We start from the raw sequence: 21,758 nt of genomic DNA on the forward strand, positions 1-21,758 counted from the left end.
GCGCCTGTGCTGGAAAACAACCACCCCCAGACAGCCAGTCCAGTCCAATGATCTGAAGCAAGGTCTAAAAGCAGTGCCCTAAATTCACCAGAAGACCTAATGCAGTCCTCGGATGCATAAGATGGAACGTGTTGAGTTTGATGAGGCAAGCCATTTTTCATCTGGATATGAAGGAAATGGGAAGACCCAGTTCTGATGTCCGTGCCTGCAAAAAAATGTCCGATGCTTGGAGAGACGTCAGAAGAGAGCAACAAAAATTACTCAAAAGTCAGGAAGAAAATCTCTGACCAGGAGATATTTCAAACACTCACCCTGTTCAGGTTTTAAGAATGAAGTCTGAGAGGTTACCTCATGGACATGGGAGAGATTCAGAGCGGGGAATGAAGAAAAGCATACCTTGAGTCAGGCTAGAGGAAATAAAGACTAAGGTGAAACGGGGAGATTATTTAATATGCTGGAACAAGCTCCCAAGGAAACTGCTGGATTTTCCATCTCTTCAGAACAAACTGGAAATCAGGCTTTAGTTCAACACAAGGCACTGGACCCTTGATGAGAGCAGGTTGGGAAAAACGAGTGAGTTATGATATAAAGATAGGATTAAATAAATTTAAAGTGCCTAGTTAGTTTTAAATATATAAGTCTGTGAAATTAAGCTATGGTTCAGGCCAACAGAAAGATGATGGAGCCTTTTCCAGGTTTTGGAGGAAGGTACAAACTCTCTGAGGACATTTAAGGCTCCATCACTCTGCAAAGTTTAATTCTGCAGCTCTACTCTGGTAAAACAGGAGATAAATGGCTCCAGGCATGCAAAGTGACTAGGATGGAGCAGTAAGAAGCGTAGAAGTGGAGGAGAGTCCTGGAGACTAAACTGTGCTGCTACTGCTATCAGGAAGAAGCACAACAGCTTTTCCCACCTGTTTTCCTGGAAACAGCGGCACTGATTCCAGGAGTTACTGGTGCCCAAAGTGGAATGAAGGAAATGACTTCGTAGAGCGCTGGCTTGGATCGTGCAGGCAGTGGTCTGGTTTTCTATCCTACATCACTGCCTCCTTCACCTATTCCTAGGCATGGTTGTGGCAGTCAAGAGCTGAACTTAGTTTTCACCCACTGCCTTTATGCAATTTCAACTATAGCCTGGGTCCTCCTATACTTTTTTTTTTTTTACCAAATCACCAGCTCCTCTCTCTTTCTCACAGGTGCATATTCTTCTCCTACCCCCACCAGCTTGCAAAGATCTTCTCCTACCTCTGCAGCCCTGCCAGGCTCATCTAAGGCTTCATGATCTGCTGTCAGAAATTATAAAGACGTTCCCAATTTCCAAGCTGAGCAGCCAGGATCACATTTGCAATCAGTTTTAATCACAAGTGTAACTGAGTGGATTGCAAGTGATAAGCCCCGTCTGCAGACAGCTGTGATGTAATGAATATGACAGTTCAGAACTGGGTCTGAAGGTTATTTTTGGGGAAGGCAGAGAACCACAAAATTAGACTCAGTGCAGGGGAAAAAGAGAAAGATAAAAAGAGAACCACTGCTTCAAACTCACACTGATAAGAGATCCCCTCCCTGCCAGACAAGACAAGCTTAAATAATCAAAATTAATTTGTAGAGGAAGGCAGGCACTCAAAGAGAAATCAAACAGGTGACCACAGCTGGCATGAAATTTCACAGGATGAGAAGGCAAGAGGGCTGAAATGAAATAGCTACCAGCTGTCCCTGCCTTCATAAGCCTGGAGGAATAGTGACCCCTTTTCTCAAAATACTCAGTGCTGAATGCATGAGAAACAGCCTTTCGGAAGAAGGGCCAGAAAAAAACCCACCTGGGAACAAACCTGGTGTCTTCAAATGCATTCTTAACTTTTGTCAAAGGCAAGTTACAGGTTAGCAAAGCGGCACATGTCGAGTCATAAATACCACAGGCTCCTGCCTCACGTTTCTCCTTTCCATGGCCACAGATGTGCAGAGCAGAGTCCTTGCTACTGCTTCTCTCCTGCTCGGATGGTGACATGGTAGATCCAGCCTGCTCTGCAGTCCACAAGTGCCCTGCGTCTTTAGATAGAGGATTATGGAGCAACAGAAGCTCAGGAGAGCAGCATGGGGCAGATGGTGCCTCCTTCCCATCGCAAGGCTTGGTTCATCCACAGACCGAGTCATCTCACTGTGGAACGGCTGGGAAACAACGGACATGTTACGAGGGATCCAGACTGAGCGGCGCCACTGTAATCAGGCTGTAGCTGTTGTGAAGAACACCTGCAAGGCCAAGGGGCTGAGAAACTGCATGGGTTGCAAAAAGATAAGAAAGCTGGACTGTGGAAAACAAGATGTTTGCCTGACAGAAGAACTGTGCATGGACACCACAACGGGACCAATCATAGAGGGCATAAGGGCGAGTGGACAAGTAGTTTTAGCCTAGAACAATCAAGTAGCTGCGTGTGTGCTTTACGGTAGTCTATAAATTGCTGTGTATCCTTTGGTAAAGTGGCATTAACATGATCACATTGATCATATAAGTTGTGTCCAGAACTTCCACGCCAGCATCTCACCAGCTGTGCTCCACTGCCCTGCACCAGGGACAATGGTGTACATGAGGCCTGGGGCCATGCTATGACAAATGTGCTTTGCTGGAAAAGAGGTTGAAGTAACTGGAAGTTCCCTGATTTGCAACGGAGGGTTGGAGAGACATTAGTCCATCAATTAAGCACGACACTCTGGTCACAGTATCCATGGACTTGGGAAAGGGAGGGACTCGGTTCATGACATCACAAGATCTCACTCAATAAATCTGTGATCACATCATTAGCTAAGGAAGGTTTCCTCGGGTTTGTCTCACTAAAATGAGAATGGACACAGAGCAAAGGTTTTTACCTCTATCTATCCTGCCCTTGCTGGGTCATTTCAGGCTGTTGGTCCATCCATCCGAAAGTCTCCTCTTGTCACAATGGATCACGCCATCACCCATTTCTGCATCCCGTGTCCTGCTGTACTGCTGGTGTGCTACCTCCTGGCCTGTCAGATCAAATCACTGGCTTCTCCTGCCTCCAGCCATTGCTAATATTCAATGAGTCAGAAAGGAGCTAAGATCAGCTTGACCTTCATCAATAGGATGATGTCACATACCGAAAGAAAGACACGATAAAGGTAAAAGCAGGCAGTCTGATATCCTTCCTGATTTCTGTGTCCAGAATTGTAAACCACAATAAAGGTATCCGTTCCTAACGAAAATTCAGCTACCTCTGCTGACCTCAGTCTGCCTGCTGCATGCTTGGAGACAGGGATCAGGCCAGAAAAGAACCACCTTCTACATATTCACTTCCCTAGTAAACTCTTCTCTAAAGCTGAAGTGAGTAAAGGTCAGTCTGAGTGGAGGAAAGGAGAAAGGTGGCCAACAAATTTCACTTGAATCATCTTTTGCTAAAAATGTACCTGGTGCTTTTTTGTCCTGAAATCCCAGGAGTCCGTGCACTTGTTGTCATAGAGAAATAAATCCAGCAGAACTGTTAATGTGGATGAGCTGAACTGCAAGAAAACACAGGTATTTTTATTCAGAGTTACAGCATCCTTAGTCTGATTCGTCCTGATCCTTTTGGGCAGAGTTATTTCCCCACAGCAGATGATAATGCTGTTTGACTAGTCCACCTGTCCACTATATTAACCACAGGTTATCAGTTCCAAATTTCTGTGTCCAACCCCAGCTTGCATGTTGCTTGTGCTGCTCTCCAGCCAAGGGCTGGGGGTTGCTCTAAGAAGGAAAGACAGATCTGATGGACTGTCATGCAGAACACACCGTTGAATTTCCACTGGGTGAATGACCTTAAAGTGATTGAATCACCCGGCACCTCCTTGCCCCATGTGTCTAAACACAGCATTGTCAACCATCTGTTCTGCCTTCACACCCAACCCACGTTTCTATGATGATTTTGGCACAAGCCTGGGCAGCTCAGGCTCTCTAGTGCACGTGGCCCCTCATCACCACTGCAGGGCTGAAGATAAGGAGTGGTCCCAGTGTTATGATGACAGCGTCTTAACTTGCAAAGGGAGACCATGAATCTATCATAACAACTGGCCTCTATCTCAGCCAATGCTTCATGGGAGATGGAGAGAGAGGGAACTAGTTGGGGAACCCGTAGGACACAAAGACAAAGAGCTGTGCACAGTCATTCCATGACCCACTTGGAATACAGGACTTGAGTTCTGGCATTTCTGGTCGTTCAAAAGGGCTCTGCCTTGTCCAAGCTACCTTCTGCTTTACTATTTAAAACGTTCAGCTCTGTCCTCAGCAGACAAGCTTCTCAGTGATTCTTTTTGCTGCTGGATGCCACTGAAATATTTCTGAGTCTTCTGCCTGTCTCCATTTCCTTAGACTGGCTTACTAACATCCCACAGCTGAGTGGGTTTTTTCCTAGATTAAAAGAAAAAAAAAAAAAACAAAAACAAAAACAAAAAACCCCAAACCAAACAAAACCAAAACAAAACCAACCACAATTCTCCTTGTGGACTGCAATATAGAAAAAATGGGCTGACACCTTTTTTAACCTGTCTGGAGAAGGGATGTTTCAGCACCAGGATTTGTGTTTGGTAACTCTGGGCTAAGTCAGCTCTCCTGGTTCAATTGGCATTTTAAAGACATTTTCAGCGAGTAGGAACAAGTGGTTGATAAAACATCATCCACTGGAAGCTCGTTTATCTTTCCTGGGAATAATCTGAACAAATGAGGGTGTCTTCTCTGCACGAACATAAGAAATGCAGTGTGAGGTCAGACTGATGGTCTAGCTAGCCTGACTTTTTACCTCAGTGGCCATACGAGAAGCCGGTTAGAAGCCCATGTTAGCCCAGCTACTTCCCATAGTTCATTTCCTTTGTAAGCCCCTATCATCAACAGCCGCTGCACTCGTGGGTTTGGATGCTTTCCACCTGGTTATCCTATTTATGAGAGTGACCATGGGACGTGATCACTCCTTGCCACATTTAAAATGAATGGAGAAATGTTAATACTTTTAGGACATTTATTTTGGATTCTTTCTCCTGAAATAGATGCCTTAGGCCAGATGAGTGCAGGGTAACTAGCTTACATGTTCACAACTACCTTGCAGCTGCTCAGACTTTGGTGAGATGTCCCAGTCCCAGCAGAGATGAGCCTGTTTGCTCCTACTCAATAACTCATTCACTCTGTAGAGGTGTAAAGCTGTTGTAAGATGGAGTGGTGACTGTGCTCCTTAGTTAGATGCTTCAATCAAGGGAGAAATGCTAGCTGGGATAAATTAACAACTTAGTTTCCTTGACCAGTCCCATTCCAAATGTTTTTTGCTTCTGAAACCTCTCTTATATCATGTTTACTCTGGAGGAGTTACAAACCTTCAACAAACCTGGTCTGCATCTGCACAGCTTCATCCACCGCCAGATTTCAGAAGGGATCCTAATACCCTTTACACTAGCACACACAACAGTCTCCAGCTGTTTCCAACCCTCCAAGAGTATCCATCTGGAGTTGGAGATCAGAGCTCTGTCATGTCACCCAATAACATATGGACTTTAAAAATAAGGCCTCAAGGCATAAACTCCTGAGTGTTCACTTTCACATGAATGCCTGGTCCAGAAGCTGAAGATCTGTCAGCAGATGCTTCCTCCCGCTGCATAGACAGACATTGCACATCCACCCAGTGCCACCAGTGGTATGTGCCCCTTCGCTGTCTGCCTCTGGGTTTCTCCTTCTGTAACCCAGATCACACCCTTTATGACCCTTCCCTCCAGAGACCCAACAAATCCCTTTTCAGACTTATCATCCACTAGATGCTGGTGCTGTGAATTATCAGGAAACTTTGATCTCCACTGATCTTGTGGTAGGATCAAGCTGCTAAATTTTTGAACTAGTCTGGACTGAAACTCATAGACTATAATGACTGTCCTTGTGGGTATTATTAATATTGCACTTGACGTGTGTGGACATGAGCCATACTCAAGGAAAAAATTGTAATGACATTATCAGTTTTGATCATCTTCTAACTCAACTCTCTTGAAAGAGAGACAGCTTCACCACAAATAGGGAAGATTTGCTATATATAGGAAAGATGAAGTACAAGGAGGTGTTGTGCCATGTACAAGGTCATACAGAAAAGGCAGCAGTGCAGATCTCATGCCCTTTCCACTGTGACTCTACATCTGCTGGAGTTTTATATAGTCCCCTGTAGAGTTGAATTCTGGCATGGTCAATATTATTTTTGTACCACTAAATCCTTTTCCTCTCTTGATCTGAACATAATATTGAAAGACAATGTCAACTGCATAGCACAACTGAAAAGTAATGAGGTTTGATTCATGGTCATACATCCAAGAACTTGAGAAAATTTGTAGGAGTTCAAATCCCGCATAACATCACCCAGCAAATGTGAAACATTAGTGTGCAAAAACCTCTTACAGAGCCTTGAAACTGATTCAGAAAAGATGTCAGAGACCTGCCTTCCTAAAGGGCCATGATGAAAGCCCAAGCACTGAGGTGCCATCAGGAACACGAGACACAGCCACAAGGTAGTGAAAAACAGGGCACTAGGCAAGCTGTCCTGTGTAACAGAATCACAGAATCGTTAAGGTTGGAAAAGCCCTTGAAGATCATCCAGTCCAACCACTGACCTCACACTGACAGTTCCCAACTACACCAGATCCCTCAGTGCTATGTTGACCCAACTCTTGAACCCCTCCAGGGATGGGGACTCCACCACCTCCCTGGGCAGCCCATTCCAACGCCCAACAACCCCTTCTGGAAAGAAACACTCTAGTACAGGATGTGATAGAGCATCCCAAGAAATTTGCGGTGGGAAGAGAATGAACATCTCTGGAGGCTGATTCTAATGACCCTGAGATGGACATGGCTGGGAGAGTAGGGCTGACTGTGCCCAAGACCGAATGGAATTTCCATCCTTTGGAGAAGCTAGAAAATTCATACCATGGTCATTAACATAATGCGAGCACTGACAGCATCCATGGTGGATCACACTGTAGGTCTACCTAGCCCAGTATAGGGAAGAGTATAAAATCAAACAGAATAACGCCTATATTTTTACAGCCTCTGGAGGACAGACTCATAAATATTCCTGAGATACTTTTGCATTTGCTAGGAATTCCATGAATCTTTTTTCCCTTCAAATTGTTTAAAATCTTTATATCAAGTAAACTTTTAGCACTCGCAGTATCCCTTGGCAAGGAGGGATTAACTGCAGATTAACTGCACACTGTGCGAAGCAAGTTTTTTGTTCCGACCTGTTATCATCTCAAGCACCATTTTTTGTCTTTTCAAAGAAACAAAGAATAGTTGCTCTCTTTCATCCTCTTCATGCCACTCATAATCTGATAGACCATTATCATACTCTGCTTCTGTCATCTCTTATTCAGATGAAATATTCCTGGAGTACTTGGTTGGTCTATTCCTTTGATCAGTCTATTGCCCTTCTACATATCTTTTCCAGTTCTGTTGCATCCTTTCTGGGAGGGGGGACACCAGAGCTACTCAAAACATTCAAGAAGCAGGCACACATTGAATTTACTCAGAGACATAATAATGCTTTCTATTTTGATCTCTATTCCTTTTCTATTAATTCTTAACATTCAATTTGCTTTTTGTCACTACCATTGAGCACGGAGGTGACATATTCATAGAACTGCCTGTTATAAACACCAACTCATTCCTGAGTAAGTAATAGTCCATTCAAAGCTCGTCACTGTATGTAAAGTTAGGATTGCTTTTTTCCCCATGTGTACCACTCTATACTTATTTCTACTGAATTTCAGCTGCTGTTTTATCATGAAATCACTCAGCAGTGTGATGTCCCTCTGCAATTCTTCCACATCATCCCTCATCATTACTACCCGGTACAGCATCATCAGAGGATTTAAGACACCTCATTACATCACTCAGCACCAACACACCTGAGTTACATCTCCCTTAGGGGTATTTTCCCACCTTTCCATCTTGATGGCCAGGCTCTGTTGTAAGTAGTAGTGCAAAACCCTACAGAAAAAAACGCACTTATGCTATTTGTTTCTCTAAGTTCCTGGATAAAGGTGGGTAGCACTGACACAAGTAATGGCTTTGCCTTTATCTGTGAGTGGTGAGTGCATGTACTGAATTCAGAGCAAGCAGTTTTGAATAGGCTGTGAAAAGGGAGTCTCTGTGTGTGTGCTTGCCTGCGTATCTTTTCATCTGATATTTTTTTTACTGGTGCGCATGAGACTTTGTGTGTGGCCTTCCTCTGAATTTGTTTTACTTGCTTTTTGATTGTAATAATAACACTAGCATTAAAAAGAAACCTTCTCCTTTAAATTCCCCAATGCCAAGAAATGAACTTTGAAATATGAAGGTTAGCGAAGACTTTGGGAACAACTTTGAAAGCAGCTAAGCTGTAAGCGATCGCCTTGTCCTTTAATCAGATGCTTGGCTTTGCAGCTCCTGCCATCTTCACGGATTAACTCCCATGAACTTTGTGAACTGCTTTTATGGAAAAGCACATCAAATAGATGACTCTGCTAAGAAGGAATTAATCAATTAAGCAGAAGCAGAGAAGCCTACTCTCTGCTGAGAAACTGGTCTACTGACACCTTCCTGCTGCCCACCTGCTCCCTTCCACCTTGCTCTAAAACTTGTTTTCTTTATATTAGATGAAGGAGACTGAAATTGAGGTGTAGATTCACCCCACACACAGCTTCCCTTCCTGCCATTTTTCTTCCAAGATAAATACATTTATCTAGTCTCTAATTGTGAGCTCTGCAGGGACCAGCAGTCGCCAGTTGTGGCAATACTGCCGGTGTGTGCTTCCTGGTGAGCCAGGATGAATAGACTGAATGATCTTGCAGTGCCCTGGGTGATGAGCATTTGTCTCCCTGTGGTGGCAGAGGTTTTCAGTGTGCGTCTCCAACAGGAGCTGTTTAAGATCTGGCATTCCCATAGCTGTCATCTCAGAGGCCAGCTGTGTGCCCCAGTAAATCAGTGAGGTGGTAACAGCAGTGTGGCTGGTACCCCTCAGAGCGAGTAAGAACAGGTTGGATGTTAAAGGCACAGTGGGGTCTCCTAGCAGGTTACCAAACTTCATGCCTAGGGAAGGACAACATGAGCTCAGCCATATTCCTGCTGCCAGGCACAGGAGGAAGCTACAGGATAAAAGAATTCACACTGTGCTTTAGGACAGCACTGTTTGGGCACCACCCTGCTAAATACTGCTAAGCACTGCCTGAAAATCTCAAGGTTTATCCTCTAGAGACAGCTGTGAGCTCGTGGGTTCTCATTTGTGGTGACTGACAAGGTATGGGCATCCTTGAGGAAGCTGAGTCAGCTGGGATGCAGCTCATTTCTTCACTTCTGTGTGGTCTTGGGTGAGTTGTGTAGGCTTGGATTCAACAGATAGCTTGAGCCAGGTAACAGGCATTTGGTCTAAGCTGGTCTTCTAGGAATTTTCTATAGTCAATGGAGAGAGAGAGGAATTTCCAAGGAGAAAATTACCCCTTCCGGAATTAAGTGTGCAAATCAGGTAGTACGAAGCAGTGACTGGAGATGTGAAGGAAGGAACCCAAGTGACCTGTCAGCCATCATGTTCCTACATGCCATCACATCTATCTGTACCTATTTAGAGCACCCACCAGTGTTCTAAAATTGGACTTACAATATTTAGTTCTTCTTTGGATGTCAATGTAGAGAAACTAGGGATGCAGGCTCAGATTTCCTTTTTTTTTTTTTTTTTTTTTTCCCCCCAGATCAGGCTTCTTTTGAGTTGAAAAGGGATGATCTTTCATGACAGGAAGAGTTATTAAACTATAGTGTTGCTGCAGATGGCGTTTAAAGGAGGTTCCTCCCATCTGCTTGCTCTTGGGAATGTTAAATTCCTGATGTTATAGATTTTCGTAAAACACAAAGCATATTTCCAAGAACGTGAAGTCTGAGCTACCGTATCAGCCTTCACAGCCACATGGACAATAAGCAGGGGGGCAGTCTGTGGAACCTTGGCTGTATGGACTCTGCAAAAGCAATTCTCCCTTCCTTCTGCATTATGAAGCGTGATCTCCTCCCAGGACAAATCTATCCACAGCTCCAGGAATACTTGGAGTCCAAGTCATAGCTTTTGTTAACTGGAGGTTTGGAATTTCTCTTACAGAAATGAGATAATTCCTGTAGTTCTTCTCAGAAATAATCCTTGTAACCTGGACTAGGATAGACTGCGCCATCAGGCCCTTCTCTCGTCTGTCACAGTCACTCCATCATATCATGTGATTAAGAGACATCTTAATACTTCTGTCTCTTGTCTGTACTGGTCCTAAAGGGAAGCTGATCTACAAGAGGTGGTGAGCATTTTCCTCTAATTCCCACCCTAAAACAATTCCTGGTCTATTTATCCTCATTTTTACTCATGTTAGCACTGTCATTTTTCTTATCTCTTCAACCTCCCTCATGCTTACTCCAGGTATATTTAGAAAAGTATATTTATAAATGGAAAAGATCTGTTAGTTTTCAGTTTATTTCCAGCTGGGTAGTTGTTTGAAGTATGGCTGTGCAGGTCTCAGGTGGTAGGAAGACTGAAATGTGTCAAAGAACTAGTTAACATCACAGCGACTCCCTCACAGAGAGATCTCTCCTTCTTCCAAATATTACTTTAGATTCTGTACAATATCTCGTATTTCCAGATATCATGACAATGTCAACAGTCTAATGACTCCTGCGAGCCATGCATGGCCACTTTCCTGCTGCCACCCGTCTGGCTCTATGGATGATTTAGCCTTTAGGCTATGATTTGGGATATAACTCTAGTTTTTCAACTCAACCATTTCCCAATAAATATAGAGATGCTGGAACTTCTTTACAGGGCTGATAATCTAACGCCGAACATGGGTGATTTCCATGCTTATGTCTAGTTCTTGGTATATACTCTGAATGTGACCTCGTGCCACTGTCTTCAAGGCTGCTGGGAAACCAAACACATTCTCCTGATTGGATTTTTCTTAGTGCTTTCCTCGAATAAATTGACACTTGCAGACAAACTGCACTGTCCACAAAGGTGATTGTGGATTCTGGTTTAAATAAAGTGTGAACACTACTCTTCCACCCCGGATCCTGGGGCACACAGAGCCTTCTAGCATCAATGGAGAACACCATGGGTGTTGCTGAGGTTGGAGACACCCCTGAAGATTGCCTTGTCCAACCATTCCTCTCAAAGCAGGGTCAGCTACAGCAAGTTGCTCAGGCCCCTGGCTGGTTGGGTTTTGAGTATCTCCTGAGATGGAGACTTCATAGCCTCTCAGAGTAACCTGCTCCGTGTTCTATCACCCTCACAAAAAAAAAAAAAAAAAAAAAAAAAATTGTTTTAAATTGAGTTCTTTGTATTTTAATTTGTGCCCGTTGCCTCTTGTCTGTTCACAGGCACCACTGAGAAGATTCTGGCTCTGTCTTCTTTACACCCTCCTGTCAGGTATTTATACACATTGATAATATCCCCTTCTTAAAGATGAGCCTTCTCTTCTCCAGGCTGAACAGTCCCACCTCACTCATCTCCTCATATACCAGATGCTCTAATCCATTCATCATCTTTGTGGTCCTTCACTGGACTCTGTCCAGTATGCCCATGTCTCTCTTGTACTAGGGAGCCCAGACTGGAGGTAACACTCCAAATGTGGCCTCCCCAGGCCTGGGCAGAGGGGAAGCATCACTCCCCTCAACCAGCTGGGCAAAACATCCTTCTGTTTTCCAAAACCAACACCTGAAAGCAAATCTGTGCTGTCTTCTTCAGAGTTACAGCACACAGCTGAGTGGTTTCAATGCCCAGCACACTTATTCCTTAGCTAAGATATTTTTGTAGCAGGGAATTCCAATAAAGTTAGGGTATCTGCAGCATTTTTAAAGTTTGTCAAGATCACTCCTGCAGCAGTAAGCACTGAAGTAATGGCTTGTGAAGAAAAAAAAAAAGAAAAAAAAAAAAAAAGAAAAAGGCACATCTTATTTTTGATTTGAGAGTTAAGACCTTTCAGATCGTACTGTTCTCTGACTTTAATGATCAGGGTATCCTGATTCAATCTTTTTCATTGCATTTTTGACCCCCGATCATAGGATTTTTATTTTAAAGGACACAAACCTGAAAATATTGTACTCAGCTCTGCTTGAGCCTTCTGGAAAATAATATGCCAGTTTTGGAGAGGATTGCAGAGTAACTGGCAATAAGACTGGGCCTGTGATGTGTATTTGCATGTCCTTTAGAAAAACAGAAAGTGGCTGATCAAATAGAGGAGGGTCTGCAGGTTCAGTGCCACTCCATCTCGTGATCCACAAAATCTTGTTATCAATAAAAAGGACACACTATAACTGTAGAAAAAAACCCACCCTCTTATTGTTAGCCTAATTACAGTATTAACAGTTGGATCAAATTATAGTATTTATTGTTAGTCCAGTTACACTAACTAGACTAACACTCTTAGTCCAAAGTACCACTGAAAAGCATCATGAATAATAATGCAAAATAACTTCCCTTTTCTCTGGTGTGATGCTCGCCCTACCAGCATCCCTCCAGGCCCTACGGCTGAAGGCACCAGTGTCCTCCAGGAAAAACATGGGGGTTGCCACCAGTCACTACCACCATGAGGTCTTCAGCAGGAGTGTGGAGTGTGATGTCCATGCTGGGGTTTCTTCCTCCTCACTCTCAGGTTCCCCCAGGGGTACTTTCACGCCCCCCTCTGGCCACCACCTTCTCCCTTCTCCCTGTTGCCCAGCCCCAGCGGCAGAGCTGCCCAGCGCCCAGCCCGGGCACACCAAGGGCTGGTGTTTGCTGGGCAGGGCCTGCCCGGGGCGGCAGCCCTTGGCCATGGGGGGTGTCCCCAGCGCTGAGCTCAGGCAGGTCCTTGGGGATCACACTTGTGATCCCAGGGACACCCAGCGCAGGGCTGTGCTGAGACCCTGCAGTGTTGTGTCAGTGCAAAGCCCATGGTCTTCTGATAGTGAGAGCAAAAATAATTTTGAGTGAGCTGCAAGCCATTCATGGCTTCTGAGGGCAAGTGGGATTAAGACCTTGGTTGTACTGTGCAACAAATCAGATTCAAAGACTTTGTTAGAGGAGACTCTCCCATAGCTGCTGATGTCGTAAGGATGTACTGCCACCCAATATTGATCCCATTTCTGACAGCAGGACAGAGGACACTCCACCCTACAACTAAGCAAGTGTCTATGGTGGACCAGTCACAGCATAGAACTGAACACAGAAATTTCACAGAATGAGAAACCACCCAGGGGACTGGTACCACTTTTACTTGATGTTTTCAAGTAGTTTGACTTGTCTAAATACTTGCAAGGCTGTTCTCATATACAGATGCTGGCTTTTTAGTCCCGATCGTGCCTCTGACAGTTATAGCTTTCCTCAACAACATGAAACCCATATCACTTTCCTGCACCAATGGCTTCTTAATATCCTAGATTTCACCTTAACAGTGGTGGGGTCTACCAGGCAGATTTTCACAGAAAACCAGCATGTGTTTGCCTGGAAAAATCATCTCTCCCTCTGAGCAGGGAGTTGGACTAGATGACTTCTGGAAGTTCCTTCTGACCTAAATTATTTTATTATTTTATGAATTAACCCTTAGTATATGAATGACACCCTTTATCTAGAAAGAAGCATGTGCATGCCAGGAGTGAGTGGGAAACAGTCACCCCTGCAGGGACCAGTGCCAGGAGCTGGGCTGCAACATGCAGATCTGATGGGGAAAAGCAGTGGATCTGGAAACAAACCCGCACAACTCTATCATGATTGCAAGGCATCGCCATCGGCACCTGAGCATGGCAGGCAAGGTCCACAACCAGCTGCCAGATTGAAGCAGCTCCACTTGAACCAACCCCATGGAGACAGCGAGGGCTCAAGATGGGATGTCCAGGATCCTGCAGCTACCAGCACAGGAAGTCTGGAAATGAGATATGGACTTTTTCTGCCCTGTGGATATGCACAAGATGCTAATCAATGTGCTCGGTTGTAATGATGAAGGACGGCACAGCCATGTCAGCACAATCCACCCTGTCTCCAGCAGGACCTCAAGTTCTTCTGCATCACCATTCCCTCCATGCCCCACATTATGGTAGAGGCAAATTCAGCTATCCTATCGATGGGACTGAAGAAAGCAGAAAATAGATGAAGATGGATGAAGACTTCCATTGAGACAACCAGCTGCAGTTCAGCATGGCTGTAATGAAGTGGGTGGGATCCAGTTGCCTACACAGACATTGAGTGCCACTTGAGATGCGCCAGGGTGTCCTGCCCGGTCTCCACTGCCAACCCAGAAAGGCACAGCTCTCCAGTTGGTCCTGTGCCATATCTACCAGCCTCAAGCACCCCAGGGCATCTCAGGTGGCACTTGGTGATACATTTAGAAAAGTGCTTCACAACTCCTCTGACCTCCAGGCTGGGTGAGCTGTCTGATATCTGCTGTTTTTCTAAATAAAGGCAGATACCAGAGATGTCTGAACTCTGCTGGAGCTGCTGTCTCCAAACTGTTCCAAAGTCAGAAATTAAAAAAAGAAAGAACATTTCTCTGTAGCTGCTGGACTCAGAGGCCTGTTCATCTCAGTTTCATGAGAACATAATTGAAAGCCAGGCTGTTTTTCACTTCATTTTGTGTTTGGGCTCATCCCCTTTGCCACAACTTCCCACAGCCCTTTTTAATGATAAGTACAAAAGCCTGTTTTCAAAGAATATCTTTTCCTGTGGTTTTGGTCCTGATCCTAAAAAAAGGAGGCACGGAGTAGCACATAACACATCAGAGCTAGTCATGTGGCAATGGCTCCTCTCTTCCTTAGTTTAACAAGTTCTTAAGGCTCATTTCCCTTTCAGATATCTTACAGAAGAACAGGATCAGCACTCGCTTTCCTGCTATAAAGCCCAGAGGATGCCCTGAAGAGATCTATAGTAAATGAGATATCACGTTAGCGTGTATACCTGAGGTCTACTACCAAAGCACAAACCTGCAGATATTTATCAGTGGGGACTCTGCCTCTCAGTGGAGGTGCAAACCTCCAGCTCTCATTTCTGAGCTGGTGGATGGTGTAATCCTTCCCTCACTATCCCTTTTCTGACCACCCAGGGCACTGGTACCACTTTTATTTGGTGTTTTCAAGCAGTTTGACTTGTCTAAATACTTGCAAGGCTGTTCTCATTTTCAGATGTTGGCTTTTTAGTCCAGATCTTACCTCTGACAGAGTTACAGCTTCCCTCAGCAGTATGGCAGGCAAACAGGAAAGTCCATCTTGTTCTAAGTGGCTGGGATAAGCTTTGTGCTGAAAATAAATCGACACCGTAAAACATGCTGTCCCCAGAATGTAATCCTGGACGGACCTTCTATATCTTGTACCCAGAGTGAAATCCAGCTTTTCTGAGTCCACAAATCTTTCTGAGTCTTGCAAATAAATATGAGAATGAATCTCCTTGCATCTGTTAACGCTGATGGCATGTGCTGGTTTGGTTGCTGCTGAAGCACTCACCTGGCTTCTCCACAACAGCCTATTTACGCATGAGAGGAGAAACCCTTCCTACATTTACAAGGCTTCTATTTTGACTGTATTGGAAATTCTAGAATGTTTTACAAGTGTAGTTTACCTGTAGTAGCCTCAAGGCCAAGGACTTGTTGCTTGTTGGCAACTTCTCAGCTCACTCTGACTTGATGAAGCAACAAGTCATCATGGTTCAACCATGGAGTTCCCCCAGCCATGCTGCACTATCCACTTGCTCTGAGGTATTGAGAAGGAGAAATACCTGTACCTACAGGAGACCTCTGAAAGCCCATGACCTGGAGAAGGATATAAGGTGATGGTGTTACTGGTCGAGGCACTTGCATACACAGTGAAGAAGAAGTGGAGAAGAGAGAAGTGGAGGTAAAGTGCCACTGACCCTTATTTGCAGATGGAGTCTCTGCGCTGCTGGTTTCTCTAATTCAGGTGTGGATGTGTTGAGACATCTGGTCTGTACCAGGCAGGGAAAGGCACAGTTGTGCAGGCGAGGGTTGTGACACCCCAGAGACCTTTCTTGGATGATTCACACGTCAGTATGGTTGACAGCAGCTGGAAAGTCAGTGGAGGCCGCAGGGAAAAGAAACAGCCTGTAGTGTAAAAATTAGGAGCAAACTGGTGCTGAGGGATGATGGGGGCTGTATGACCTCAGATCTCTCTCTCAGACCTGAGGAGATGTGACATAACTGAGGCTTGGTAAGGCACTGGTTTAGGAACCAAAAGCACCTCTTTTAACACCTGTTTTATCCCATCTTGAACCACCTGTTTTATCCCATCTTGGAGCCTTTAAGAAAACTTTTCTGGTTTTCACATTGCTTCTGGTCTGGTGTCATGCACCTCTCCCTGCCTTATCCTCCTGCCCATGGTGCTGGCTGCCCCATCACGTAGCCCCTCTTCTCACAAACTGCATTCAGAGGCCACCTCTGAGACCCGTATCACTTTCCTACACCAATGGCCTCTTAATATCCTGGATTTCACCTTAACAGTGGTGGGGTCTACTAGGTAGATTTGATGCAAATGGATTAGGGACAGATGGGCTTTAATCCATGATTGATTAACACCTCTTTACCCTTCAGTACCAGAGTAACTGTGAACCACAGACAGCCCTGGAGGAAGGACTGGTGGATTTAGGATTCCCTTCCCCCTTGCTTCTTCCTTATTATGACAAGAGGAAGAAGGAAACAGCAGAGGGGATGCTTGATTCCTCGTCTGACAGTACCCCTGGAAGGTCACAGGAACATCAAATTGTGATGAGACTGGCACATTTTTAATTCTCCCTCATTACAGCCTCTGTTAAAGCTACATTACAATAATTGCTTTAGTTCTGCTACGGTATTTTCAGGTCTCTTAATGTAGCTGTCAGCTCAGTGTGCAGGGAACTAACAGCAGCCAAAAAAAAAAAAAAAAAAAAGGGGGGGGGGGAAGGAGAAGAAACGAAGAAACACTCAAATGAAAACCTGGTAGACTAGCAGAGAGGGTTCAGAGGTCCAAGACTGGGCCAAATTTTGGGTGAGGAGGTGGTAAGTCCAGGCTTGCCATGGGTGCTGCTCAGATCCTGCTGCTGAGGGACCTCTGTGAGCTGGAGACAAGGTTTGGATTCTCACATCTCACAGCACAGATTCCCACAAACCCATCTCTGGACAGGAAAATGGTGGGGTTTTGCAGTCTGCAAGGTCTATCAACATGGAAAGGGGACACTGCAGTGGCATTTTGCATTTGCTTGTGATGTTTTGAGGCACCTGTCCATACCTCTGCCACTCCGGAGCATTCAGTCTAACAGCCCTCTCTCTCGGACATCAATCTGGGATTAAGACACCTCCATGGATTCAATGTAGGACAGACGTTTACTGACAAGATACAAACCATGGAAAGGGAGGATTCATCATCCACCCTGAGGTGCTTGCTCAGCTCAGCAGCCCTCTCAGGAGCCGTGCTCTCCATGATTTCAGCCTTGGTCCCTTTTGCATCCACTCCTGGCATTTTCTGTTGCCATCTTAGGTCAAATGAACCAGCTCTGGCTGTGCTCTCCAGGCTTGCAATGCCTTGGCCATCCCACAGCCCCTCTCCTTGCAGCCAGCCCGCTTTGCCTCCCCCGCCACATCTGCAGCAAAGCCCTCACCCCAACCCACAGCCCAGCAGCTCCTCGTGCAAACCCTCCCACTGCAAGAGAAACACATCAACCTCCTCCCGCTCAAAAAATGCTGCCCTAACCACTGCTCCCTTCAGAAAACCACTAATATGGCATAGGCACACCCTTTAAAAAAGCAAACACTCCTCCCCTCCAACCACGCTGCAGCTGCAGGCAGCGTGCCCTTTGCTTCCAAGAGTGCTTTTCTCTCCACATGTGCTGTGCATTCAAAAACATGCCCACCATGAAGATGTGCCCCTCTCTCAAACCCACACCCTTCCACACACAACACAAACACATGCTCTCACACTTTCTCCATTCCCACAGCCATCCCTCATTCATTAAGGTCTCCATAGGAATTTTGCAACTATGTGAGGAATTGTTCGTAATTAGTTAACAAGAAAGAAAAATAAAGTCTCCTAAGCTGTCAGCAATCGTCCAGAAAACCAGCAACAGATCTGAGCACCATTTGGTCTAATTAGTTTTGATATTTCACACAACATATTTCTCAATTTTCGGTGGAGAAGGGGATAAAAAAATCCCTCTGAGGAGAACAACAAGAGTATTTTCGTAGAGAGATTTGGTGGCAAAGCCAGAGGGAACTCTTGATAAACAAACATGAATTTATATTCCTTTTCTGAATCTTTCACAGCAGTTGCTTCGTCTTCTGCTTCTATGGGCATGTGCAGGCCTGGGTGGGGCCAGTCTACAGCTGGCATGATTCAAAATAGTTCTTCCCTCAATAAATCCTTCATAATTTTCTCTCCTGTGGTGAGGTCGAAGGTCATTGGCAATCGGTCTGTACCTCCCATCCTGCAGGATGATGGTTCTGTTGGTGGAAGGGTGCTGAGGAGACATTTGCTCCCAGAGGATCTAGCTGCACCGTGTCCATCTCAATGGTCACCTTCATTGACCTCCATAAGACTGAAGCAAGAGTTGGGCTCTGATGTATCTTGAATGCAACTATACAGAGCAAGTGAAATCTGCCTCCACAGACAGGTACTTCTCAATCCTCATACAGCATCTCCAGGATTCCTCACACACCTCAGGAGTCACTAGTAGATGCACAGGTTTTGTGGGTGACCACCTCTCATTGACCATGGTGATGGTGTCTCATGGTCTGAAGAAAAATTAACAGGTTGTCAGTGTGAGATGTGCAAGAGCAGGGTGTCTATGTCCCCCCTGCAGTCAGCAGAGAGAAGATGGGTGTGACATCGTGTGAGGCATCTAAGATGGAGACACGGAATCACCGCCGGTAGGTGCCAATCTTGTCAGTGATTGTGGAAGGAGTCTAGACAATTATCTAGGGATGGTGTTCAACAACTACAACACCAAATCTGTCTCTGAGCATGTCATCCTCAGCTGTCTTTATCAGAAGAGACAGTCAGTGTGGGCAATGAAATTTAGTGTGATTCATCTCTTCCAGAGATGACATTCACTTTTCATCGGTTGAATGACAGCTTAAACTCCACTGATGATATTGACTCAATCTCAATTGTCTGCAAAGAGAGACAGGACACTTAGCTCAGGTGCAGGCTTGTACATTAAAAATACCCAAGAAGGGGAGAGGAATTTAGCCGTGTTAAAAAAAAAAAAAAAAGAAACAAAAAACGTTCAATGCCATTCGTGATGCTGTAGACAAGGATGGATATACCAACAGGCCTGCGTGTACGTTCAGGAAGCTCTCATCACTAACGTCAATGACAGCCAGAGCTCACAAAATGCTGGAGTCTGCCGTAGGGTGAGATAAAGCACTTTTTAGTGGTCTTAGGTTTTTGTTGGATTTGTCAGGAGAATGGACCCCAGATCACGTGGACACCTGTGCCTCACAGACTCCAAAGCTTAGGTGTTTGCATCAGAAGCTGACTTCCACCCTTAAAGTTAAGTGAGACTAAGCCCACCCATAGGAGATGCTTAAGTTTTGGATGGAAAGTTGTGGTGGTGTCGTCTGAGATGAACCCGGGACTCAATGTACAAGACAGATCACAGGGCAGTGTTACGAGTCCAGTGAACTGCAGACCCCAGGCTGTTTAAACATGGGTCATAGGAATATGGTGGATGGTGTGGGAACGTAATTCACAGAGGGGTGTGAGCATCCAAGGTGTCCCGCTGATAAACATCCTGTCATCTTAAACATCCTAAGGTGACAGTTCTGATGAATTCTCAGCTAAGAAACTGTATAAATGTGCCCCCCCAAAAACAACCTCTGCAGGAAGTCCAGGTAGGATCTATGGACCTCACAGGTCTTATTCTGAGGGCTTTAAAAGGATTTGCATCATACTCCAAAAATATTTTTAATTGATTTTTCAGTGGTTTTTTGTGTTCAGAAAAAAAAAAAATCAAACCGTGCTGTTAATCATCCCCTTGGCAGGTCCAAAGAAACTGTGACATGGGCTATGCTGAACCTTGGCAAATGTGGGAGAGAATCAGTCCTGGTATGAACTGCAACTTGGACCTTCTGCAGTATTAGGTCTGACAGAAACAGTATGCCTGTGACAAAGCAATGGACAGCCTTCTTTGACATAACTGCTGAAAAATAAACCTTTTTCATCCTAGAGGGATGGTAGGTCTTTGAAAACAGAATTAACATTAATTTCTTTCTCCAGACAAATCAGCTGAGGCCCAGAGATGAGAGGCCAGCAGGTAAGCTCTTCCCAGCAGTGGAGAGCTTTATTAAGGTGTCCTCCCACCTCTTGGGCTACCTGATGAGCCCAGTACTTAGCATGCCAGGTTACAGAAGCAAGCTGGCCCCTGCCCTGTGAACACCCATGGGAGTCTCCTGTTTCCTCTTGAAGTAAGCAGTCATACTGGCACTGGAATATGGAGAGCACAGAGAAAACAAATACAGTCTTCCACCTTCAAATATCCTGACTCGGGATCACTGGATATTGCACTTTTTAGATGAGCGGTGGAAAAGACAAAATTACAAACTGCCAAAGTGGCATTTTCCAAAGTGGTTTTGGTCCTATTTTTAAACATATTTCAATAGTACGGATTACAGATGATCACTTAGGAGTATTTTCAAGGTGTCCAGACAGTTTTAAAAATCTCAACCTTAAGGTCTTAAGACTTATTATGACCTTAGGAGTCCATTGTCTTCTGGTAAACTAATAATCATTAGTTCAAGAAGCAGGGTCACCGAGTGTGTGATGGGGATGAATTTATAGATTTCCCCATTCAACCTTAAATACAGGAGAGCAAAGAGCAGCTAACTGTTTTATTCAGAGCCTTCTACATGGCACTGGGGAAGGAGGAGAGGATTTTTGTGGAAGCAGAGGCATTGTCAGGGGTAGACATTTAGCATCTGGATTGGAACCTGACTGCAAGTTTAGCAGCTGTTTTTACCAAATGGGAGCAAATGTCTCCCAGAACAAATGAGCCTTGGCATGTACGATGCTAAATCTTGAAGGAAAAAAAGAAAAAGAAGACATGGGAGATCTAAAACTGGCCTGCTCTCACCATCAGTGATACTGCAGGGAATTTGGCAGTTGTTTAGAGGTTAATCTGAATATTGACTGTCTACCTGACAGCCTCCCAGCTCCTCTGTGGTGGATATGGTAAACTTTTGCTTTTGCTGTCCTCAAGTATGGTATAGCACAGCTAGGGACCAGAAATGGATCTCAGCAGGAAACAGCTGTGTTCATCTATTGCTTTGTGAATGAAAAATGTCGCCTAAAATGACACGGAAGAAACCAAATCCCTCCTCATTGCAAACCCTTTGTGACTCCCAGTGTTCAGCAACTGTAAGGCAACTTTTCTGGCTGCAGTGGGGAAGACCCTGAGGCGGTAAGAGGAGAGATGGAGCAGTGGAAAAGACATCACACTTATCATTGTCTGTAGGTATCACCCAGAAATGCCATCACCACACTTTTACTCACTCCATCCTGTGACACAAAAGCCAAAGGAAGTCTTTAAACATCATCTGGTGTTGCTGTTCAATACCAGGGATGATAAATGACACCTCAGAGGGTTAAGTTTCTCTAGGGGTAGGAAGTAGCATTAGCCACCACCTCTGTCCTGGTACTTGGGGTGGCTGAGCCATGGCTACATGCGATTGCGTTAATCTGCATAACCTCATCTGCTATCCATTGTTTAGGCCAGTGCTGGGAGGACCATGCCTTTGTGGAT

This window comes from Athene noctua, chromosome 3 (assembly GCF_965140245.1).
Source record: "Athene noctua chromosome 3, bAthNoc1.hap1.1, whole genome shotgun sequence".
NCBI lineage: Eukaryota > Metazoa > Chordata > Aves > Strigiformes > Strigidae > Athene > Athene noctua.